Source organism: Lissotriton helveticus, chromosome 7 (genome assembly GCF_964261635.1).
Source record: "Lissotriton helveticus chromosome 7, aLisHel1.1, whole genome shotgun sequence".
In the NCBI taxonomy this organism is placed as follows: domain Eukaryota; kingdom Metazoa; phylum Chordata; class Amphibia; order Caudata; family Salamandridae; genus Lissotriton; species Lissotriton helveticus.
The window spans coordinates 259,546,052-259,573,178 of NC_136068.1; positions in this window are offsets into that span (position 1 = coordinate 259,546,052).

Consider the following 27,127-nt stretch of genomic DNA (forward strand, 5'->3'; position numbering starts at 1 on the left):
CTTAAGACAGCACTACGCACTGTGTTACTTTGTATCTATGTAGCACATGAAACCACACACAGTGTGTTGTTCCTTGTGGCACATGAAGACACTTGAAGTAAGGTTCACAAGTACCTTTATTCTGTAGCTGGTCCATGTACATGAAGATGGTACACAAGTAAAACTGATAGGTAATCCAGGTAAACAGGTGATGTAGATATAGGTAGCCAGTAGACAAGCCCCTAGTTCAAGGGACAGCAAACCCCACCTGGAGCAGTCTGCCTCCAGCTCAGCCCATCTCAAACTGTCATTCCTCACTAACACAGACACCCAACATTCCATGCATCACTGCATTCCCAACATTCTACTCTAACACACACACTGGCTGAGCAGCCGGAAGATAGGTAAACTAAAAGAAATAAGTAAACTATGCAGGGCATAACACATCCTCCTCCTTTTAAAACGAGAAACGAAAATTGCAAATACAGGTAAAGATTAAGAGAAAAAAAACTATACACTCGAAAAATTACAAATGCAATAAACAGTTCAAAACCCAGGGATGTGCAATTAAGTGAACATCACGAGAGGGTCAGAGACGTTTGAAACAGAAAGAATGGATAGCTTACAACCAATAAATTGAGTAAAATAACCCATCCTCTCCCAATAAATAAAATGAGAAAACATTATTGCAAATTGCAATTGGCAAAAACACACCCGCAACTCCGATCTCTACTGCAAGGGAACAAATGAATAGACAAGGTTCCTCACGTAAGGAATCTTACATACGCAGTGAAGATGGAGCTAAAAACCAATCTTTCATCCCTCATTTGAGGTACAAACACTTCGAACTGAGACCCATAAAGTACTCCCTCCTGTAAGGGTCTGAGACTTTAACCATGTACATGGGACCATAAACCTTGAAAATACACCCTGTATAGGGGAACCGTTGTTGCAAGGATCCTGCTTATACACAGAACTGTGCACAGAGACCTAGGACGTCAGTGAATTGTGGTGTACCAGAAACTCACCTCCGTACCTAGACAAACCCCAACCAGCTAGCATCAGTGTCACATTAGCCCTTCGTCCTATAGCAAAGTAACCAATGATTAGACAACCTAGAGCATGCGACTTAGGACCATCTCAGGAATGGTAGGAAGCGAGAACACTCTTTTGGTATGCTCTCATACCAGTCCACAACAGGAGTAAAGAAAAGACACAGTAAGGTTAAAATATTTATTTTAGCGACATGATCTCATGTGCAGTATCTTAGCCAACATAAGCAGACATATGATTGAAAATAATATGGTCAGCACGGTTACAATTCCATAAAATATAAAAGGAGGAATCATATTACAATGATGATGAAAACATGTCCTATAGCGCCTAGTTTTAACACCCTCCCTATATAGGAACTATGTATTATAAACTATAGAAGGTCTCTTAGGCTTGTTCTGGGGGACCCCATTACCTTTCTGCTCAGTAAGAGTAAATTACATCTGGAGCAGCATAGACTCTCTGCATCCCTGGAAATGGAAAATCTTCCAAGTGTCTGAAATCATGGCTAGTGTGTGATAATAAGGATGCCAGAATCTTACTTGGCCCACAGCTGCCAAAATGTTGTGTCTAGAAAACGTTACCCGAACATGTAGAAAAACAACTAACATGTTTTGATAACCTTGACGGCTTTAGCACTCACTGTGCAGACTAGTGGCGCGATGTAAGTCTAACCTTTTCTCATGTGTAGACCTTCGTGGAGGCTAATGTACTAAAACAGCTATGCAGTGTTGTGTGCAAAAGCAGAAAAAGGTAAAATGGCGTGTAAACTTCTAATAAGCCATGCTAACATAACATGCACACAAAGCAGGCCCTAGGCCATACTACACCGTACCCATAAACCAAAACCAACCCAGTGAAAGGGTTACATGTTATGTTAATTGGAGGAAACCCCATAAACATACCCTGTGTAAGGGTTACCAATCAAAGAACTATCAATGGGAATTGTACCCATGAACCAAATCCAACCCAGTGTAAGGGTTAAATGTTATGTTAGTTGGTGGAGACGCAAAAAACATGACTCGGGTCAGGGTTACCAAATAGAACAAATCTAACAACTGTAAATGAGAACCATACCAAGAACCCACCCCGTGTAGAGGCTGCATGTAACGCTTAATGAGAAAAGAGCTCATAATACCCTCCCATGCGTAGGGGCCGCGTGTAACGCTTAATGCGAAAGGGACTAATTCCCAAACCCATGCCCATCCCTCCCAGAAGGGAGAATGTAATACAGCTACCCACTAACGAAAACTAGACTAAACACATATAAATTGTAAGCTTAAATCCCTCAAGCATGGATACTAAACCTTACAAACACATTGTACTAGCAAGGCAAAAAGATTTCTGTAGAAAAAAAACTCAACCAGAAACTGCACCGGTGAGCAATCGCTCAGCTGGAATGTGCTTGATATAAATTAAGAGAACGTGGATTAATGGTTCATGTCTACTACCTAAACGTCAAATTCCAACTAGGCACTAGATGGCAGCATAACACAGGGCAAACAATACTGAAAAACAAATCATACCCACAGTTTCTAACATTTTCACGCCGCACTAGAGCAAAAAAACACGAGTCACTGTTGTTTTTGTATTAAAAAAAAGTCACAGTTTATGTTGTAAAATGTCCACCGCTCCAATAAGTCTCTTATACATGTTCTGCCACTTTTTAACAAGAGTATATTTTCATGTTACTATTTGTTACTATCCACGTGTAAGATGGCAAGAAAACAAATTCTGTAACTGGATGGTAGATAAAAGCAAAACAGACTTCCACTCACCACCGGTGTCCAAAAACTGCATCCACAGACCTCTGTCGGATGATCAGACCGAAGAGATCATCAGATGACCCACTAGCGCTGCATGAAAACAGATGAAAAGATATGAAAGCAGATCGTAGAAATGATGAGAAGACTCATGGTATCCAATTCCACACCACCGAAGAACACGTCATGAAGATTGAGACGTGTGTGGTAAATTACGTGGTTGGCAAATTGACGCTCCAGCAATTCAGGTGGGCGATTGCCAACCCCAAGATGGCGCCATGCTTTCTCTCACCGTGCTGGGTGGCTTATGGCACTGCTAGAGATCGCGGGTCACCCGACCAATAATTTCGCCACTTCCGGCTTCGGGCCCATATATTTCAAATCACCAGATACATTGATCGGATGACGTCACAATCTACTACCAATAATTGTGAGTTCCTTTTCTATTTTCTAGTGTACCCGACTTACCATCCACTGTTACGGGTACCTATGACCACAATGGATCAGGGAGCTAGCTGTAAAAGGAAAGGCAGCAAATAATATACTCTTCAATAAATGACTTTACTTTCATAAAATGACCACGGACAACTAGAAGTTTTATAAAGTTTATATAAAGTTCAAATCAGTGTGAAAATCCAACTTACATTGAGCAGATAGTCAGTAAACAAAAACATTTGGATTCAAGAGAAATGCGACTGGGAACCTGCTAAGCTAGTAGACTAATCATGAAAGAGTCAACATGGGTGATGAAGACTTAACTAGGGCAGGTATCATTTATACTATGGAATGGGAAAACTTAGAAATCTAAACAGTTCGATTAATGTGAAAAATAGGACACGCTATAATTTCAGAAAAATCTCTTCATTCAGTTTAGTGAGAAAATTTATAGAACACATCAAACCAGTTATAAACTGTAAACAGGAAAATTATTTGTAAAAGGAAGGGTAACATAGGAATATGCTATGAAAATAAATGCATATGTTTCATGAGACGCAATGAGTTGCGGAAAAAGCATGGAAAAACTTATCATATGCAAAGATATGTCTTTATTAAAGCAAAGACAGAAAAATAGAAAGGTGCAGTTTCAAGAGATTTAGAGCAATATTTACCTAGACTGGGGTGAAAAACCAAACCCTGGCCATGGGTCAGTTAAGGACAGGAAACCCTCAAGGAAGGATACCCCTCAATGGACAGCAGGTGCAGAATGGACACCCAGGACAGGACAGGAAACCCTCAGATTAGGATCAGGACAGGACCACCAGGACACGACCAGCACCCGCAGTTTGGAAGCAACGCCTGCGCTCCACCCTCTCTGCAGCTATCAGTCAGGACCCCGATTGGGTCAGCGAACTCCCAGCAAAGTGCTCCGCCAGCACTTTTAAGGTTTAGTAAAACCTTAGTCTATGGTCAAATTCGGACAGAGAGCTCCGCAGCACCTCTGTATCAAGTCACCTATTGAGTGCGTTGGGTCAGTGACAGGTCAGCTATTCAGACAAGTCGGACAATTTCCCTAGGTGAACCCAGGGTAGATAAACTGTTTTGGGACAGGGTACCACCCCCCAAATGTTGCAAAGTGTCAGAATCCCCAATTTCGATTGGTCCTAAGGTAGGATTTGGTTAACACACCAATCAGAACAGACTATTACAAGCCCTACTTAGCATCCTAGGGTGCCGCCTAGCAAGATTGGGGTTCCCACGAGAAGTCGCAGAGAATACAATGGAAACTTATACATTTGTAACAACATAGGGACATTTGGCTTCATCCTCCTGGGTCAGAGGTAATTCTCTCAGGAGCATCTCGACTGTGGCTGCCAGCTGGCTGAGTTCCACGGTCCAAGTTTGTCTCTGGCCTTGCATCTGGAGCATGCGCAGAAAGGACCTTCAAAATGGCTCATGACCCATTTGGACCCCCATTTCCCGTGATACATGAAAAGTAAGCGAAAACAAATTAATACATAGAAATAAATGATTGTATTACATGTCGTGACTTTGTACTTCAGATTCATCATCAGAAAAATATACTATGCAATTAGACATTAGTAATATATACATGGACACGAGAGCAACTGCACGGGCATCACCACGTTATCACGAAAGCTGCGTATTACGCATGCGCCCCCCTTTCCCTCCAGAACTACCTCTACGTAGAGTCACGTGAGTGTGACTAACGCATGCGCAAAAGCGAAAAGACAAGCAGCGGCCATTTTTAGGGACACGGATTAATCGTATTAGTAGAACACATAGGCAAGCTTCGCTACCTTTCACGCGTATCCAAAATAAAGATATTAATAATAACGTACGTTTGTTATGAGGTTATGACAAGTTGAGGTTCATGAATCGAGCAAGTCGCGATGCGAAATCTTGCTCTATCAATCCCCTCTTTGATGATATTTACTATCATCACACATAGATGGAAGCAGATGCCAACTTTCTTTCACACCTTGTACAACTCTATCTCTTCCAACATTCGATTTAATTTTTCCTTCTCATTTTTGGTAGGGTGAGAATTTTTCACCCTTTTGTAAATCTGATTATTTATTTCCTCCAATTCAAGTTCATCCGCATTCCGTTTCACTCCTCTTGCATTCACCTGATACTTCTTATTATGCCTTCGGCATTTGCAACAGACGAATATGAAAAATAGGATAAGACCTATAATTCCAATTGGCATCAGTACTTTGAACAATAAGCTTTTACCTAAGTTAGCAAACCAATGACCTACATTTGAGAGACCATCAACTAGTCTCTTCCAGGCACTGTCAACCTCGAGTGGTTTAAGTTCCCTTTCCAAATTAGTAATGTTTTTCACATATCTTTTGAGCTGCACGCTCTTGTCCGGAATGTAAGTGCAACAATGTTGCGCCTTCAACATCCGGCAGACTCCGCCCTCTTTTGCTAATAAGGTGTCAAGAGCAAGTCTGTCCTGCAAAACCATTGATCAGATTGCAACCATTTCGGTATTAACCAGCAGAAATCCATGAGCTGTATCAGTAGACAGCACATCCACTACTGTGGACAATTTGCAAATTCTGTGAGTGTTCAGAACCACTCCCACTCCAGGTATCAGTGCACTAAAAATACTACCCATTATTTCACCTACGCTTTCTCTTTTACTACGCACTAAGCCATTAGTGTTTTCATTGCTTCCAGCAATTTCATTCACATGGTATATTTTCGGGAAAACAATGCCAAAGTAGCAGCTTTATGTTTAAAAATATTTTCTCTTGTTCATGCAATGAACAGGTCAGGTTGTCTCTATGTGCTTCAGCTATGTCTATATTACCTATAGTCAGAAAGTAGTCTCCCATATATCGTATTACGTCACTTTTGGTATGTACAGCATTCAGATTTCCACGAATGGGAAGTTCAGAAAAGATCACGTCATTGTTAGAGTAATAGTACTGTAACGGTCCTCTTTTGTAAAATAAGCTTGCTAAAATACTACAGGAAATTCCATATGTCAGAGGCAAGTGATGGTATGTTACGCCTTCAGCTACAGAAGTAGGTAGCTTCATGCAGACATAGCAATCCTCTATCTCCATAGTCTCTCCATAATGTACTAACAAGTTTGCGAAAACATTTAAGTGTGTCTGATTCCTGATTCCATGGTAATGTAGTCCTTCCTCATCTGATGCATCTAAGTCTCGTTTTGTTTGTCTGAGTGCTTTCTCACGTCTTTCTACACTTCGTGTTGTCAGTTCTTCAGTGTCAGTGATCTGTGTAGGGTCAATATTAGTATTTTTACTAACCATAAAGGGAATGAAAACTGTTAGTCCTATCCAAACTAATATAACTATAACTATACTACATACACATACTTTGCAGCATGTTTTGCAACAACTGCAACTAGGCCTTCCATTCGTTCTTGACTCAGACATTTTCGGCTCAGAAGAAGTTTCTCAACCCCTCTTTGTAAGTTTACACAGGTAGCTTACTCTGTGCAACCTCAGGTGAGCTCGTCTTCCTCTTCTTCCGAGTACTCAGCAACCTGTTCTCCGTCACTTTCGTCAGTGATATCAAGTTCTTCAAAGTTTTCCAAGATTAAATATGTCCACTCTGGATCCTGATATTTTTCGTTTTGTCTTTTTATTCGCTCACTCCTTCTTTTGGAGCTATCTTCAGGTATCTCTGCAATTCGGGGACTTCTCCTTAGATCTGCAAGTTTCTCTTGGACTGTTTTTATTCTTAATTTCAGTCTCTTAACATAACTTGGCTCAAGGTGTTTCTTTTTCTTTAGTCTTTTAGCTGGCACTGTGACTTGGCTTTCTTCTAATGCTCTCTTATTTTCGCTTGTCGGTGGCGCTTCTGTTTCTGTTTCTTCCCTACCTGTCTGACTAGTCCCAGGTCTTGTATCTATTTCTTCCGCCTGGTCACTAAGCTGGCCTTGTTCAGGTTGAATTTGCGTTTGGCTTTCAAATGTCTCCGATTCTGTGTCCTGAACACGTTCTTCTAGTTCTGACTGATCCTGTTCAAGCACTTCGATCCCTTGATTTTCTTCTGCTCGAACTATTACACTTTTTCTAGTCTGTCCCTTTTCAATTTCAGGAGTTAGTGGAGGTGTGTCAATCACCTGATCTGTCCCTGTCTGACCTTCTTCTTCGTCCTCAGACTTGATGTGAATCTCAATGATCTGAGGGTCTTCGCCTGTGCCTTGCTCGACCTCACTATTCCACTCTCTGTCTTCTCTTATTCGCTCTCTTGTTCTGAGTGGATCTCCAGAGAGATCGACTATGGGTATCCAATCCTCTGGCCAGATTCCCGGCAGCTCGTCATCAGCTACTTCTGGACCAGCCTCCGTTGGATGTTCAGCAGTACTGGTGCTTGGCCGCGCGTCATCAGCTACCTCCGGGCCAACGTTTACAGGACCCTCCACTGGACTGGTGCTCGATCGTCTTTTTTCAGCTACTTCAGGACCAACGTCTGCAGACCCCTCAGCTGGACGACCTTCTGCTCCAGGCTCCTCGTCAGGTATCACCTTCTGGGTACGGCTGGCATGGATCCACTTGGGAACGCCGGCGCACTTTACAGCAGTCGTCGTTACCAGGATTACTTGCCGCTTTTTTCCCCACCTTGGTGCAAGGCAACTTGAACGAGTGTGCTTCTTTATTTTAACCCAGTCACCAGGAACCAATTTGTGAACTGGTGTTGTCGGGTTGGCGATGGCGTCTGCCCCAATCTGGCGAGAGATAGAACGCACTTGGTCACCCAGTTGCTTGCCCTATTCAAGTACCAAATCATCAGAAATGCTTAACAGTTTGTATCCTGGTACCCATGCTTGTCTCATCACTCTGCCCATCAAAATCTCATGGGGGCTCAGGCCTGTTCTCCAATCTGGAATGCTTCTGAGTCCCATCAGAACAAGAGGCAAGGCAGCTATCCAGTTTAGGCCAGTAGAATCACATATTTTTGCCAATCTATTTTTGATGGTGCCATTTATTTGTTCTACCACTCCAGAAGCCTCTGGATGATATGCACAGTGCAGCTTTTGTGTGATCCCGAATGCTTGGCAAAGCTGGGCCAAAACTTCATTCTGAAAATGGGTGCCTCTATCTGAGTCAATAAAGACTGGAACCCTGAACCTCGGTACTAGCTCTCTCAGCAATAACTTGGCTACTGTTATGGCTTCGCATCGTTTGGCAGGGTAAGCTTCCACCCACTTCGAAAACAGGCAGACAATAACAAGGACATATCTCTTTCCCTCACAACGGGGCATGGTAATGAAATCTATTTGTATTCTCACAAAGGGACCCCCTGATCTCCCAACTTTCATCAGTTCAACCTCTGTTCTCTTGCCAGCGTTGAACTGTTGACATGGCAGGCACCTCTGGCAAAGGGACTCTGCTACCTTCCTGAATTTCTTGTTGTACCAAGTCTGTTGAAATACCAGAACCATGGCATCCCTACCAATGTGTGATCCTTCATGTATCAGTCTGGCCATTGGGGCAAGTAGTTGTCTGGGTAACACAGCCATACCATTCGGGCCCACAATGACACCATCCTCACGTCTTGGTCTACAACCTTCTTCCTTCCACTTCTCTTTCTCCTCCCAGGGCGTCACATGCTGCCATTCTCTCACTTCATCCCATGTAGGCACTTCTTCAAACATCCTAAGTTGGCAGCTGTTTCCAGTCCCACCCCGCTTCGGATTTATTCGCATCTGTTCCATGGCGCATTGTTTTGCCACTCGATCAGCAAAATCGTTTCCCATAGATACAGGGTCAAGGCCCTTCTTATGAGCAACACACTTGACCACTGCCAATTCCTTTGGTAACTGGATCGCCTCTAAAAGGTCTTGAACCACTTTTCCATTTCGTATGGGGGTACCTGATGAAGTCAGGAATTCTCTTTGTAGCCATAACTGGCCAAAGTCATGCACCACCCCATAACAGTACTGGCTGTCAGTATACACTGTTATTCTTTTGTCTTTTCCCAATTTGCAAGCTCTAATCAGAGCGATCAATTCGGCTACTTGTGCAGACTTTACTCCAAATAAATAGGACGCTTCTTCAATTTTTGTTAACGATACCACAGCATAGGCAGCACTTAGGCCCCCTAGCTCATGCCTCAGGCACGAACCATCCACAAACCATTCCTCATCATGCACAGGCAAAGGAGTTTCTTTAATGTCTGGGCGAGGTTTAGTACTGAACTCTGTCAGATCAATACAATCATGCTCATCATCTCCCTTACCTTCCATTACCATTGATTCAGGGAGTAGAGTGGCGGGGTTTAAAATATTGCATCTGGTGATGACAATGTTTGCAGCACCCATGAGAATCCTCTCATATTTAGTCAGCCGACTAGGGGTGAGATACTGAGTTTTTGTTCACGTCAATAGGATTACAACTGCATGTGGAACATACACAGTTACAGGATGTTCCATGATAATGGACTCACTTTGTTCTAAACTGGTGCATGTTGCAGCTACTGCTTTCAGACATCCCGGTAATCCAGCAGCCACTGGATCCAAAGTGGCAGAGAAATATGCCACAGGCCTTCTGGTCGTGCCATGTTCCTGAGTTAGGACTGACAATGCACAATTGTCACGAGTGTCACAGAATAGGCCAAACTCTTTGGAGTAGTCAGGCATCCCTAGAGCAGGAGCTGTACACAGACAATTTCGTAAATTTGTGAAAGCTGTCAAGCTCTCGTCATTCCATTCAACTGGGTCTTTCGCTCCTCTCTTTGTCATCTGAATCAAGGGCTTTGCAAGGACTGCGAATCCCACAATCCATTGCCTGCAGTAACCTACAACTCCGAGGAACATTCTGATTTCTTTCTGAGTACGGGGTAACTGCATATTTTGAATTATTCGGACTCTCTCTGAGGTGACTTTTCTGATGCCTTTTTCTATCTGGTGTCCCAGATATTTCACTGATTTCGAACAGAACTGTAATTTCTCAGGGGCCACTTTATGTCCCTTTTCACTCAGGTGATTCAGTAGGGCAATGGTGTCAACCACGCAATCCCTATGGCTTTTAGACGCCACTAACAGGTCGTCAATGTACTGGACCAAAACAGACTTTCCAGGTAAGACTAAAGATTCAAGGCATTTTTTCAAGATCTGATTAAAGATAGAGGGGCTTTCTGTGTACCCCTGGGGGACCCTATTCCAGACATACACGTGACTGTTGAAAGCAAATGAGAAAAGAAATTTGCTGTCTGGATGCAATGGAATCGAAAAGAATGCATGACATAGGTCTATCACAGTGAACCATTCAGCATCCCAGGGAATCTGATACAGGATCACTGCAGGGTTCGGAACAATAGGACAGCAAGGAACCACTATCTTGTTTACCTTTCTAAGGTCCTGAACTACTCTGTATTTGCCATTAGGCTTTTTGATGCCCATAATGGGTGAGTTACACGGGCCACTCATCACTTCCTGTATTATGTTTGCTTCTAGCAATTTTTGTATTTCAATGGCAACACCTGCTCTCACTTCAGCACTCATTCTGTAAGGCTTGGTATTGGGGTACACTGCATTTTCTCTCATGGCTATTTGTATGGGGTCTACGTTTTTCATTAATCCCACATCCTTTCCTGTAAAGTCCCATACTTCTGGCTTCACTGTCTGTTGGAGTTCTTCAGGTAAGTCTTGTATAGTCATTCATTTTATTTCTGAGTCAGGTCTAATTAACATTAGCTTGTAGATACCGTCTTCATCTGGAGTTTGAATTTCGACGCCCTTTGGTGTGCAAAAGATGGTACAATTCATTTTGCACAGCAAATCACGTCCCAGTAAGTTTACCGGACTGGTATCACAGACAACAAATCTGTGCATTTGTTTGAAATTTCCAATTGAGATCTCCATGGGCTCGGTAACAGGTGTACTAATCAATTGATTAGATACACCCACTACTTGGATGGCTTCTCCCGAGAGGGATAGGTTTGGAACGTCCACTGTTCTTACAGTAGAACGGGTAGCACCAGTGTCCAACAGGAAGGTGACATCATTTCCATCAACCTTTCCTTCAATGTATGGTCCCGACTGGTCTACCGGCAAGGAGGCGCCAAGTACGCACTCCTCGTCCTCCCCTCTCAGGCCCCGTCAGTACTGGTCGTCACAGAAGAAAGTGTCGTTCAACAAATACTGCGAAGTTGCTGCATTTCTATTTTCATTCCCTCCCCAGATTTCTACGTCATCACCCTGTGGTGATTTTCCCTTAAAAATAGGTTTTGGCGCTCTGGGCTCTTGGATCGTTTTTACCTGCTGCTGGGTCTTTCTTTGTTTTTCATTCTGCGTCTGTGGAATTAAATCAGGTGTTTGGGCATTATCATCTTGTAAATAGGGACACTCGTCTCTCCAGTGTCCAATTTCCCCGCACTGATGGCAAGGAAATTTCTTCTTAGCTTCCTCTCTACTCATTTTCGGTCTAGGCTTTCCTCCACCCCCACCCCCAGTGCTTTGGTTCGGGGTAGTTTTGTTCATCTTGTTTAACTGCTTTTCCTGCTGTTCTGTGAGCTTCACTTGAGCCCACATAACTTTCTCCTTGAGAGCCTTTTTCTTTTCTGCCATTTCGTCCTCACAGTACTTTGCGTACCGTAGGACCTCATCTATCTTTTTAGTATGCCAACAGATTTTATTATCCTTTATCCATTGACAAATTTCGGGCCTTAAACCGTTTACAAACCTGTAAATGAAGTGTGTCATATCCTTCATCTCGATGTTATCTATACCACTGTATGTTTTGAACACCTGCAACAGCCTTTCATAAAAGGAATGCACTGTCTCGTCTCTTTCCTGCGTGGTTCTATCTATCTTGGTCCAATCAGTTTCCTTTGCGGGCACTTTTTCTTTGAGATATTGAATTACCTGTTCATATTTTCTCATTACTTCCTTCGATGGTTCTCCTGTTTTTTCATCTCTCGCGTATTCCTCACTAGGCCAAGCTATGGCTATTTTACACTCGGTCCATAGATCTACAGGGACCACTATGTCGAAGAACCCATCCAGGTCCTTCCACAGGCATTTTTGCACTTTTACGAATCTTTCTACCTGCCTATACCAATCCACGGGTTTTTCTCGTAATTTCGGAAAATCATTAGTAAAGGATACAATATCCTGTCTGGACCATGGAACATGTACATATTTTCCCCCTGGTACTTCACGCATAGGGCATAACTGTTCTGGTTTGTCAGCTTCCTTTAGGACAAATTCGGGAGTTGCCTGCCTAGACCTGGCCTCATCCTTTTTCTTGGTCCATCTGGCTTTCCATCTTTCCACATCTCCCCATTTTTGTAATACTGTCAATAGTTCTTTGACCTGTGCTTTCTTCCCTGAAACATTCAAGTTTTCCAAATCCTTGTCTGAGAAATCTGCTCTGTATGGTTTCTGCAGAGGTTTCGATTTTGAAATATCTATTCCCATGCTAGCAGCAGTGTCTGTCAGTTTTTCATGAAGTACTCGGGTATTTCGGGTGAGACTCTTGCAGATAAACAGCATTTCGTCTTCGGAGTAGGTATTTAATCTGTCTAATCCTACGTTTCCTGCCATCAATTCCTCTATTTCTATTCTCAGCTTGTAGAGATCTAAAGGTTTCGTTGGGGACGCTTGCTTTTCAAATTCTTGACTCCATCTTTCGATTTCTTCAGGAGTCACCAATGTGACACTCTTAGTACCTGAGGTCGATTCCATTTGAATTTCCCTTGCATTAAAAGGATTATGTCTTTTCTGTATCCTTTTCCCGGTATTTCTAATGGGCAGATCTAGCAGCGAGACATCCGACTCGCACTCACTTGTCTGGTCATCTACAATTAAGGGTTCTGGTCTGGTTGGTGCAATGACAGGAGTAATTACTGGAGGGTTTGGAGTCCCTTGACGGTCCCCGTACAACGGAACCACTGGTCCGATAGTTACTGGGATCGTCAAGGCTTCAAGACTTGTATTTAGCTGTGACATTTTCTGTATTATCTCAGCTCTCTGCTTTGCTAGCGCTTCTCGCTCTTTCTCTTCTAATAACCTGTCCAAAGATTTGTCATGTAATACCTGTGGTGTTAGAGTGGGAGCATGACTCGGGGCAGTGGGATGTGTCTCACTCGGTCCTCCACCATAATTAGGTCTTGGGAACAAACTTCCTGTGCCTAGAATCCTCAGCTCTTCCTCATCCTGTGGCTGTAATAACGGTATTCCTGAACCTAAGGATCTCACCTCACCTCCGTAGGGGGGACGAGAGCAAAAATCTCCCTCACGTGAATATCCCGTCTCCCCACCAATTGGTCTCCTTGGGTAAATACTTCGGGTTTCTACGGGTCCTAGATTCTCAGTATAAGGAGGAATTGGATAATCCCCTCCTACACTTACGGACCTGACCTCTTCCCTTTGTAGAGGTCTCCGGGGAATATCCCCTGCACTTGAAGGTCGGTGTCCTTCATTATAAGGAGGCGGACTTCTCATGCATATGTCATCTAATAATTCGTCATCTGATTCTCCGATGGGCCCCCAGTGTTTGGATTTCTCTGTCCTCCCCCCCCCCCCCAGGAGGATCCCCTGCTGACATCATGGGAAACAGTCCCTCAACAATCATACTCTGCCTCCATTGTTTCATCTTTTGGGCTCGGGCTTCTTGCTTCAGTTTTGGATACAATTTTGTCAATCCTTTATCCAATCGGGGCTTGTCCCTTTCAAAAGCCTCAATCTCCCATTCCTCTAGCGCTTCATACTGCGTTAACCTAGGTCTGGGATGTAAATCATTCATTCGGGTTCTCAAATTAAATAGAATCCTGCTGTTAAATGTTCCGTCTAATGGAAAAGCCAATACTCCGTCATCTTTCGTGTATTCTGCCCAATTTTCCAACCATACACAGGTGTTGTACGCTTTATCGAACATCATGAAAGATGCGGGAGTATTTGGTGGTGGAATGACAACACCTTCTCTAGTTTTAATCGGCTTGTCCTTTTTGAAATAATTCTTCATTTTGTTTACAAGGGACAACTTTCGCTTGTTTCCGTACATAATGTCGTGCTTTATGCCTTTAAACTGATCTCTTTCAAATCCCAAATCTCTCGGATCGGGTCTAGTATGCGGTCTGTACGAGTGCCACATACGATTCCTACGCTTAACTTTGTTTACAAAATTACTCCCAATCAGAATGCGTCTTGTAATTCCGTGCGATCAATGAGGTGCACGAGTTCAAATATTTTCCGGCCAATGGGTGCGCGGCCCTTTCGTGAGACAGTTCCCACGCTCCGGTGCTCACCCCTCCTTTACAATTTTAGCTCCGCTACCAGCCCGCTGCGTCTACCAATCCCAGCGCGGCACAGAGTGACGTCAGAGCAGCTTCGCGACTGACTCCCTCCTTCACAAGGTAACGGAAACCTTCTTTCTTTCTAAAGTGCTTAGTGCTTGGTTATTTTACAACAATTACACATTCGCCACCGTACTCAAGTGTCTAAATAGAAAGAAATTTTTCACTGCAAGTAAACTACTTCCATTTACTTTTCACTCACTACGGATAAGTCTTCTCTGCCTACCCTTCACTCTAGCATCGGAGAACCTGTTACTCCCCTAGACTCATCCACTTTACCGGGATATATTCGAGACAAAGGTTTCCCCAGCGAGCCCCTTTGCTTTCACCTAAGCCCCGATGAACCTGCTACTCTTCCGATGTGACCCTAAATAGGTTTATGCCACAATGGGAATTTTGCCAATGAACCTCGTTACTAACATTTATTCAAACATGCATTCGGAAAAACCCTAGTTAGCGCTTCCAGTTCTGCCTAACCTGCACCAACTTTCCTTAGAGTAGGTGACCTCAACGCGAATGGATTCTATTCACCACTCGCTATTCAATTCCCCGGGGATTCCTAACAACATATAACAATTACGAACGAATGGGTTAATACATATATCAATATAACAATAAGAAAAACAGTTTAAAACATTTCATAATATTTCACGCAAGGCATTTCACGTGGGTGATCAATCCAGAGAAACACTTGTACCTTTAGCAGCAGTTTGTCATTTGAACTAGCAGCGTCCAACCTAGCTAATCTAACTAGTCCTACCTAACCTTTTAACTATTCCCTAACCATAACTCTGCTACCAGAAAATTACTGCTAGAGATCGCGGGTCACCCGACCAATAATTTCGCCACTTCCGGCTTCGGGCCCATATATTTCAAATCACCAGATACATTGATCGGATGACGTCACAATCTACTACCAATAATTGTGAGTTCCTTTTCTATTTTCTAGTGTACCCGACTTACCATCCACTGTTACGGGTACCTATGACCACAATGGATCAGGGAGCTAGCTGTAAAAGGAAAGGCAGCAAATAATATACTCTTCAATAAATGACTTTACTTTCATAAAATGACCACGGACAACTAGAAGTTTTATAAAGTTTATATAAAGTTCAAATCAGTGTGAAAATCCAACTTACATTGAGCAGATAGTCAGTAAACAAAAACATTTGGATTCAAGAGAAATGCGACTGGAAACCTGCTAAGCTAGTAGACTAATCATGAAAGAGTCAACATGGGTGATGAAGAATTAACTAGGGCAGGTATCATTTATACTATGGAATGGGAAAACTTAGAAATCTAAACAGTTTGATTAACGTGAAAAATAGGACACGCTATAATTTCAGAAAAATCTCTTCATTCAGTTTAGTGAGAAAATTTATAGAACACATCAAACCAGTTATAAACTGTAAACAGGAAAATTATTTGTAAAAGGAAGGGTAACATAGGAACATGCTATGAAAATAAATGCATATGTTTCATGAGATGCAATGAGTTGCGGAAAAAGCATGGAAAAACTTATCATATGCAAAGATATGTCTTTATTAAAGCAAAGACAGAAAAATAGAAAGGTGCAGTTTCAAGAGATTTAGAGCAATATTTACCTAGACTGGGGTGAAAAACCAAACCCTGGCCACGGGTCAGTGAAGGACAGGAAACCCTCAAGGAAGGATACCCCTCAATGGACAGCAGGTGCAGAATGGACACCCAAGACAGGACAGGAAACCCTCAGATTAGGATCAGGACAGGACCACCAGGACACGACCAGCACCCGCAGTTTGGAAGCAACGCCTGCGCTCCACCCTCTCTGCAGCTATCAGTCAGGACCCCGAATGGGTCAGCGAACTCCCAGCAAAGTGCTCCGCCAGCACTTTTAAGGTTTAGTAAAACCTTAGTCTATGGTCAAATTCGGACAGAGAGCTCCGCAGCACCTCTGTATCAAGTCACCTATTGAGTGCGTTGGGTCAGTGACAGGTCAGCTATTCAGACAAGTCGGACAATTTCCCTAGGTGAACCCAGGGTAGATATACTGTTTTGGGACAGGGTACCACCCCCCAAATGTTGCAAAGTGTCAGAATCTCCAATTTCGATTGGTCCTAAGGTAGGATTTGGTTAACACACCAATCAGAACAGACTATTACAAGCCCTACTTAGCATCCTAGGGTGCCGCCTAGCAAGATTGGGGTTCCCACGAGAAGTCCCAGAGAATACAATGGAAACTTATACATTTGTAACAACATAGGGACATTTGGCTTCATCCTCCTGGGTCAGAGGTAATTCTCTCAGGAGCATCTCGACCGTGGCTGCCAGCTGGCTGAGTTCCACGGTCCAAGTTTGTCTCCGGCCTTGCATCTGGAGCGAAAGACAAGCAGGGGCCATTTTTAGGGACACGGATTAATCGTATTAGTAGAACACATAGGCAAGCTTCGCTACCTTTCACGCGTATCCAAAATAAAGATACCCAGGCAAATCCTCAGTGAACACTAGCACATGAACAGTGGCATTCGCCCAAACATAATTTAGAAGAAATAATCAAAAAACGTTTTTGCACATTTGGTGTATTTTAATTTCTGTTATAAAACATGATTAAATGATAACAAAGTTTTTGGTACATTTGTATCGATACATGATAAAATATTCCAGCATTATAGCATATGCATGGGTCTAAACATACATCAGGTACATATATATTACAATAAAAAGATGGTTTCCTGTCTACGCGTTTCGACACAACTGTGTCTTCCTCAGGACTGTACCATCATATTTCTGTAAAAAATATATATAAAGACATTTTACAAGTCTATATTTACAGTGCAAAAAAACGTTTATGGTATAAGTTTTGACATTTCATAAACAAGGCTAGTGTTACTGATCTCATAAATCTGATAATACCGCTAGGCACTCATATGGGAGAAGCATCATTTATGTACATATATACAGATCTATATACAGGTCCATAGATACCTATTTACATCACTGTGGTAGAAAAATACTATACAGACACATCTATGGTAGAGAATAGAAGACCATATGGGTGATTAGAAAAGAGAGATAAAGGTAATAGGAAACGCATGAGAATCTACATATTTAAGTTATCCTCAAGGTTTACAGGTCCTAAAGTACCCATATTAATCTTGCATGGTATTTACCTGTAGGGTAATACAATATAGTTTATAGCATATTACATAAAACCCTATCAGGCAGTATATGGTTGGCTATGCATTTTATTATATTATCTGCTTACCTATTGATACCAACTAGTGGTACTGGAATTAAAGCCGATATAGGAGCGGATACAGCCGGTAAAAGGTCCCAGAATCAAATGAGAAGTATTAGGTTCTGCAAAAAAAGGGGGTGGGATCAGAGTGCATTTCAGCGATCCGAACTCACAATCGGCATTTCTTAGTTTATTCTATACTGTCTTGCATGTATTTAATGTTTTATTTCACTATTTCGAACTAGTTATAAATGTCTGCAGATAAGGATGACAGCTAGCATATCATGATGACCTAAAACTAGGCTCATAGTTTACCAATATAATTTAATGTATCACATGTTACATATACGCTTGTTTTCTAATAGCGCTGATAAAAAATGATGAAAAACAAGCAGTGTGTTGGTCATGCTTAATTAGCCGATTGTTAACGTCTTTCACTCAAAGTTAAAACAGACAAAAAACTTTTTTTGTTTTTGAAGATATCATTTATATATATTGGTTATCTAAGAAATGGAATCCAAGCCGGCCGTACCGATAGTATCGAGTCATAATTATTAATTTTTACCTCCAATGTTGTTATTATGAGAACATCAGCTATTAACGTTTTTCAGCAAATTTACCGCCTGCAAAAAAGGGAGAGGCAGAAACGAAAATAACGTCATAGTGGGGACGAATCTACCACAATATGAACCACCTCTTCGTTTGGAACAATAAGGTTTACCTGTTTTAATGACGATTTATGTGAACCGGCTGCATGCGGTTCCCGGCGTCTTTATTTCTATAGGGGAAGCATGGACACGGCTAATGTTATTTTAACTAAAGAGTAAAGATAACTACTTGCAAGTTACCGCATTTACAGTTATTTCAAATGCGCTTCAACGGTGGGCGGCTTACCGTGATCTGCACCCTCTTACTGGGTCGAATAACGTGGCCTGGATTTAGAAGTTGGATAGCGTAACCTGGCTGCACGCGGTTCCCAGCGTCTCTGATACTACAAGTAGAACACGCACAATTTTCATTATTTGCTCACGGATATAAGGTGACTTCTAGCTCATAGCTACTAGCGCATTTGTCTGCAACTTACCGTGAGATAAAGAGCTAAACGTGGACCGGTGGCAAGTAGATCCCGGCGGTTTCTAGTTTTTCGGCAGGATTCTAAGCTATGCACATGCATTGGCTTATATAACGACTACGTTTATTGGTTAAATTACAGTCATGTGCTTCTTAAAGGGAAAGCCTAAAATTTTTCGCATTTTATTCTTAAGATATGGCAAAACAGTATTGTGAGACCCTCTACAGGGAAATTATTCATAAGGCCTATATTTACATGCTATGAAAGGGATTGAATGTTTAATGGTTTCTTATATGAAACCGTTTACAGAATAACAAATATATCCCATTTGATTTTTACATTATTGCATTAATCCATGGTAAATCGTTGTTTAACCCATGGGAAAAAGTATTCAAAGAAAAAATCCAATACACCTCTCTCTTTTTTCTAATTTTATCTCCACCATTACTATTAGGTGTATGGATCTTTTCTAAAATCCTCCATCGGATCTGCGATGGAGCATGGTGAAACTCAGAGAAATGTAGGGCCAAAGGAGCTGCCATTTTTCGTGTTTTTATGGCAGATCTATGTTCAGTGAGACGAAGTTTCATAGTTCTTGACGTCTCTCCGACATAGCCTAAATTGCACGGACATAGCAAAAGTTAAACAACATTGCTGGTATTGCATGTCCATAGTTCCTGGGCTTGAATTCTAATCTGATTGAATGTGAAGATTTCACCAGAAATGATACCCTCACATGACCGGCATGAACCACATCGAGAAGTTCCCTTGATAGCGTTTCCGCCTTCAAAGGATTTCTGTATGTATGAGGTCTTCATGCTGGAGCCCTCGAAACGTGATCTTACCACTAGATCTTTCAAGTTTTTATTTCGACGGTGCGCGAACAGGGGCTTTGGTAATTTAGGTTGAGTTGATTCTACATTTAACAGGTGCCAATTCGAATTTATAATTTGTTTAACTGTGGCATTTAACGGAGAGTGTTTAGTAATACATACTAGTTTTTGTTCTTTTTGTCGTCTGTTGGAATTAAGTAACACGTCTCGATCAAAGTAACGTGCTCGTTTATATGCCTCACGTACTAGTCTGTGAGGATAGCCACGTGCAATAAATTTCTTTTTCATCTGTTTGGACTGGACGTCATAGTCCCTGATGCTAGTACAGTTTCTGCGCACCCTAAGGAATTGGGAGAAGGGTATGCCATCCTTTTGGTTCCTTGGGTGGTAGCTACTGAAATGAAGCAACGTGTTTCTTGCCGTTGGCTTCACATGTAGGTCAACTTCCAGTTGGTTTGACACATTTTTTATGTGTATATCAAGGAACTCCACTTTAGCTGAATTCACATGTGCAGTAAAATGGAGATTTCCATCTGCCAGGTTCAACCACTCTAGGAACTCTAGAAGAGTCTGTTCCCCATTGGTCCAAATGAAAAAAATATCATCTATAAATCGGTACCAATGGGAAACAGACTCATAGAATGGTGCCATCTCATTATATATATTCTGGGATTCAAATTTAGCCATATATATATTGGCTATCGATGGGGCCATTGCTGCCCCCATACTGACGCCTTTCGTCTGTTGGTACATGTGTTCACCAAATTGAAACACATTTTCTTTAAGTACCACTGACAAACATTGTAGAATGAATGGCTTGTTGCATGGTATCTGGTGTAAATCAATAAACCAACTGGTGGCCTCCATAGCTAGATTCTGAGGGATATTGCTATAGAGAGCTTCAACATCCAACGTTTCTAAAAGATCTTTATTCTCATTGAAAGGTAAATGTTCTACTTTAGCAATGATAGCCCCCGTATCTTTAATGTACGAGGGAGTACAGAAATATGATGGTACAGTCCTGAGGAAGACACAGTTGTGTCGAAACGCGTAGACAGGAAACCATCTTTTTATTGTAATATATATGTACCTGATGTATGTTTAGACCCATGCATATGCTATAATGCTGGAATATTTTATCATGTATCGATACAAATGTACCAAAAACTTTTTTATCATTTAATCATGTTTTATAACTGAAATTAAAATACACCAAATGTGCAAAAACGTTTTTTGATTATTTCTTCTAAATTATGTTTGGGCGAATGCCACTGTTCATGTGCTAGTGTTCACTGAGGATTTGCCTGGGTATTTTATTCACATAAATTGTTTTGCCCTGACCCAGGAAATTGATCCAAATCAGGGGGTCCTTGTTTGTTTCACATAGTCCAAAATAAAGATATTAATAATAACGTACGTTTGTTATGAGGTTATGACAAGTTGAGGTTCATGAATCGAGCAAGTCGCGATGCGAAATCTTGCTCTATCAGTACGCTCTATGTGCACAGCGTAAATTGGAAGGCAGTGAAGACTCTGGAGGATGTCACAAGACTCCAAAGCTCAGAGTGACACCATGGACTAGGTAAGGCGCGCACTGTGATTTAAACTGGAAAGTGGCAGTTGCAGAGATCAGGTCTCAACGTAGGCCAAAAATCAAAGTTAAAAGACAAGTCTCACCTGACTCTGCCCCTTGTAATACCACATCTCTGATGTGCCATAAATGTACCACAGCGTGACACCACCCTGCCAGCCATTGTCAGTGCAAAGTTTGTTATAGCTTATAGCCAGTACACCATTGCAAGTTCAATTCGTTGTGTGAGATCAACCCTAAACATTTCTTCACACATTGCAAATCCATGTAGCACTTAAAGTCCTTTTCCTTGCACCTACAAAATTGCGCCAACATCAAGCAGCAGACAGACTTTGTACAGGACCAACCTTGACATGTGCTACATACAAGCACAGTTTGTGCAAGTTCAAAGTCATTACTAAAGAGCAATCTTCCCTTGATTGTGCAGGTCTAATGGCAACCACACAGTACAGCATGCTTTCGTTGGGGCTGTCTGTTGTACAAGACACTGGTGGGGTTTCTGAGTATGCTGTACAAGATTCTTTTGTTGCAATGAATCCTCTTTTGTTGCTTGTCGCGTTGCCTCTTGTATGCTTGATGTAACGTTGTTTTTTAGTTGTCTGCGCTAGTAATACTTTGGCTCCTTCTCTCCTTCTGGACTCATTAAAGATGTCATCTTTCACTTCCTTGACCAGTAGTGGAGATCAGTAGGCAAGTGGGAAAGTCTCCAACTCTCGCTCATCACCAAAATATGTTGTACCTTGTGGCACATGTAGACACTGGTAGGAAAGTAAGGTTCACAAGTACCTTTATTATGTGGCTGGTCCAAGTACATGAAGATGGTACACAAGTAAAACAGATAGGTAATCCAGGTAAACAGGTGATGTAGATGTAGGTAGCCAGTAGGCAAGCCCTTAGTTCCAGGTGACAGCAAACCCCACCAGGAGCAGCCTTCCCGCTGCTCAGCCCATCTCAAACTGTCATTCCTCACTCACACAGACACCCAATATTCCATGCATCACTGCATTCCCAACATTCTACTCTAAACACACACACTGGCTGAGCAACAGGGAAATAGATTAATTACAAGAAATAAGTAAACTATGCAGGGCATAACACAGTGGCTTTGCATGGCCCAGTAAAACCCAGATAGGAACTTGAGTTGCCTTGCGATGACAATGCAAATCCTTAGTAAATCTGCCCCTAGCTCTTCAACAACAGACAGCTGAGAGACTGTTTCTATGTACAGATATTAAAGTTTAATAACATAACCAATATGAATTGATGAAGTTTCTGTGCAGAGTGCAATACGCTATTTATTTACCATTTTTGAGGCTAGGGAGAGGACATGAGCCATGAGAATGGGTCATGATACCACTTGCCTCCCTCAACAAAAATAAATACAATTTTACTCTCTGCACGTATGATTTATGCTAAGATGTTTTGCCATGTGTAATCCTTATTTAACTGGAACCAGGATATAAGTGGTAGGTAAATCAATGCATTCAGATAAGATTCCACTAACTAGGCATTGTGACTATTAGCAGAGGGTCTTTCCTGGATAAAGTCATTGTAATGGGCATTTGATCAGGTATTAGAAATTGGTTTTTCAAGTCAGTTACACAGTGCTATGGGCAATAACATGGATCATGAAATTTTACCTGAACACATTGTTCATCACACAAGAAGGAACAAAATGCCATTAATGATTGTTTTTTTCCTGCAGCTCAAGCTCACTTGCACCATGGTGCAAGAGTGCCTGCGCTGGCGCTAGGCAGCTTTTTTAGTGCTGGCACAAGGGAAAACAGATGGCAGCACTGTATTCTTGTCAATACCGTGCGTTCCTGCATTTTTGCTATGACATTGCGCGGTGCTGCTTAATTGCTTGCAGCCCTGAGCCATTTCATTGTAAATTTCACCCTTGGTGTTCATTTAATACCTGCTGTATGTGCTAAGAATGTATTGGCATGGCACATAAGGAAAACTCAACCTGCCATTGTCGAGTTTAAGAATATAACAATAACATACATCTAGGCATTACCACTACCTCCCTCTTCCTTGCCACAATCCTTGCAGCCTGAGAGCTAACAAAGTATGGGAAACATGAAATACATCAGGCCTTTAAATTTCACAATATATTTAAAGCTCTCTAATTTCGCAGAGGAAACGGATACCTGAATGATCACATTGACGGTCTATTTCTCTATTTTATAAACAGACTCTGTTCATTATCATGCTATGTATATTGATATTTTCGGTCTTCATTTATTTTCTTTGTTTTGCATGTATTTGATGTACTTAGGATGGACTTGTATTCAGAGGAAGGAACACATTTAGGGGCATATTTACAATTAAATGGCGGACCACAGCACTGTGGCAAATGTCGCAGCTATGCGCACCACAATTTCCAAAACACAGGGATGCTCCATTTTGCAACAATATGGCACACTCTGGTGTTTTCCCCAGCGCTGGCGCTAAAAATAGGTGTCTTGCGCCAAAACAGACACGCTTGTGCCATAGTCCAGGGGTGCCTGCGTTGCAGGGAATTATTTTTTATGTGCAGGAAGGTGTCACTTTCTGCACATAAACAATCAATAATGGCGATCTTTAGAAGTAGCAAACAGTCAATCCTTAATGATTGTTTAGGAGCAGGAAGGGACACTATACTGCATATGAACAATCATTCATGGTGCAATGCTCTTTCTATGCATGCTGCAGAATGCAGCACACACAGAAAAAACAAAAAAGAAGAGAAATAAAAGTATTTCTCCTTGTTGCGCCATTCTAACACCAGCCATCGCATGGCGTTAGTTATTGGCTCTGCCTCAGATTTACACATCCTGGCAAATCTGGGGCAGCGTCAAAAAGCAATGGGTGTTGCGGTGGAATGCTCACAGCAACACACATTGCATGCTCCTTTCACACAGATACTTGCTTAAAAGGGTGCTGTATTTACAAAGCTGCCTATGCCACATTTAGTCCAGAATGATATAAAATGACAACATTCTTATTTCTGAAATCACTTTCTCTAAATAAAACAATTAACATACAATACATAAAGTACACATAAGCCAAAACAGTACATAAAGGAATATATTATTACACATAATTTCAAATTAGCTAACACAATACAATAAAAGATTTGCATCCAACAAATAAGTCCTTCAAAAATGTAACTTACTTACAGGTTTAAAGTTGAGGTCCTCAGTAGAAAATATGACACCCATAACACAATTTTGTGAAAAATTACAGTCCCAAAAAATGCAAAGATGCAAATAAATATAATTAATTGAATATGACCAAATAAAATGCATAAAGCCATGCTAAACCCAGAAAAAACATTCACAAGACAAAAAATGATTGAGGAAAACTGTAAAAGAAACAAGGAAAAAATTAAGTTAGTTAAAAGATTCCAATCATTTTTTCTTGTTAAAAAAATGTAAATGCATCCATCATCCAAAAACAAAATCTCGACTTAAAAAAAAACTCTTAAAGAAAATATAGAAAACCCCAACCTTAAAACAAAAACAAACACCTTTTCAATACTAATACACCAATCACAATTACTAAAAATAGTTCAAATATAACATACGCTCTAACAATAAAAGTATGAACTCAATCAAAAAGAACTAAGCTTACTGCACTAACCTCAAACAGCTGCAAAAAAATCCCACACTTTTAAAACCTAACAAACATATACGGGTTTAAATACTAACCTTACAATCATTATACCACCCCCTCTGCTCCTGACATATAAAGCATGGAAATTATATTAAAATTAAACTTACCTTTACTGGAAAACAGGATGTAGAAACTTCTAACCTGCAGAGACACTGCATTCCTAAACAAAACTACAAAATAAATGAAGTAGTAAAAGAAAAATTGCGGAATAGTTGAAATGAAAAATATAAGAACATTTTCTATACAAACCAATATAATAAATACATTCAAATAATGTATTCCTTTATTAAAATGTTTGAAATGTGTGAAAACTGTGAGCATGTATAACAAATGTCAATTAAAATATAAATATATTTAAAAATGCTGTTTGATATATGAAAAATAATTTATTTACTGGATTGTTAATATATACATTTTAAAATGTAAAAATCTAGAAATTGTTGAAAAATTTTAACAACAATATGCACGCAAATGGGTATGAAAATGTTTATTAAAATGTATGAGCAAATAAACATGCTTTTTAATGATTAAAAACTTGAAAAATGTGTTTAGAAAGTATTAATTTCAATAAAAAAATGTTGCAATAAACTGTGTTATTTTTATTTAAATAAATGTTTTAAAATATGAACTGTAAAAATATTTTAAACAAAGTTTATTATTACTAAATATATTATAAATAGTATTAACTTCAAACCAACAAATGTAACCAAATTAAAAACTATTTATGTAACTTACATTAATTATTCCACCGTGAAATCTAACCGCACTGGGGAAAGGATAGAACTCTGAAGGGGTTCAACATACTTTTTCCTTTCCAAGCATAACACTGGGGTAGGTTGTGGACTTTTTGGAAGGGGTCAGGTTAACTATTTCCACTCTAAACTCAATCACAAAGGGGGAAGTGCTCGCCTTTGAGGTGCCTACATTTACTATTCCCACTCTAAACTAAACCACATTGGGGAATGTGTAGGACTTTGGGGAGGGGGGTAGATTCACTGTTCCCACTCCAAACTTAACCACTTTGGGGAAAGTGTTGAAGTTTGGGGTGGCGAGGGGGGGGGGTCATATTAACTATTTCTAAAGCAAACCAAAGCACATTGTGGAAGGTGTTAGCATTTTGGAGTGCTAGATTTACTACTCACATTTCAAACTTAACCACATAAGGGAATGTTTTGAACATTGGGTGGGTTACATTTACTCTTCCATCTTCAAACTTCACTACATTGGAGGAAGTGTTGCTCTTTGAACAAGGTAACTGTAACTATTCCCACTCCAAATTTAACCACATTGGGGAATGTGTTGGACTATGCATAAGTTACATTTATTATTTCTACTTCAAACTTAACCACACAAGAGAAAGTGTTGGACTTTGAGGGCAGGAGTTAGATTTACTATTCCCACTCCTACCTTAACCACATTGGGGAAAGTGTTGCATGTTGTTGGGGGCTATTCACACTCCAATCTAGCAAGTCGAAAATGTAGAATAAATATTGACACTAAAAAGGTACCCAATTTTTTACACTCATTTTCATCTGAGACCCTTACATGTACAAAAATTTGCCATTGCTGAAATATAATTGTGAATGTAATTACAGATAAAAAGTAAAAAACAAAAACTATACTTAAAATATTTTATTGAATTTGTTTCCCCACAAACTATATTTAAAATAAAAAATCAAATGTGATTTGAATGGGAACACTTAAAAAAATATTCAATAATTATTAAAAAAAAAATAAAACAAACTTCAAGGTAAAAGGCAATTAGGCAATACAAAATATTTAAAAAAATAATTAAAAACAATATTGCCTAATGGCTATAAGTGCAAAAATGTTCAAAAGCATAACCTCATTTTTTAAAATTACATTAAAAACAAAAAACATTAAAACACGTATCACCAAATTCCCCTACTAACCTTACAGACCACTCCAAAAACATTTAAAATCAAAATAAAACACATAACAAAAAAATTTACTAAATAATTACTGAAAGGAATTACTTAAAAAACAACATATCATATACCACATTATATACAACCATAAAAATGATATTCTTGCCTGTGATCAATCATCCCACAATATAAATGACATCATCAATGAAATTAACGACATAATATTCAGATTGTGCACCATTAAAATACTCAAGGTAAATGGTAGGGCTTGAGGTAGACACTTCCTCTTTAGTCGTTTCTGAACAATGTGGAGATATTGGTG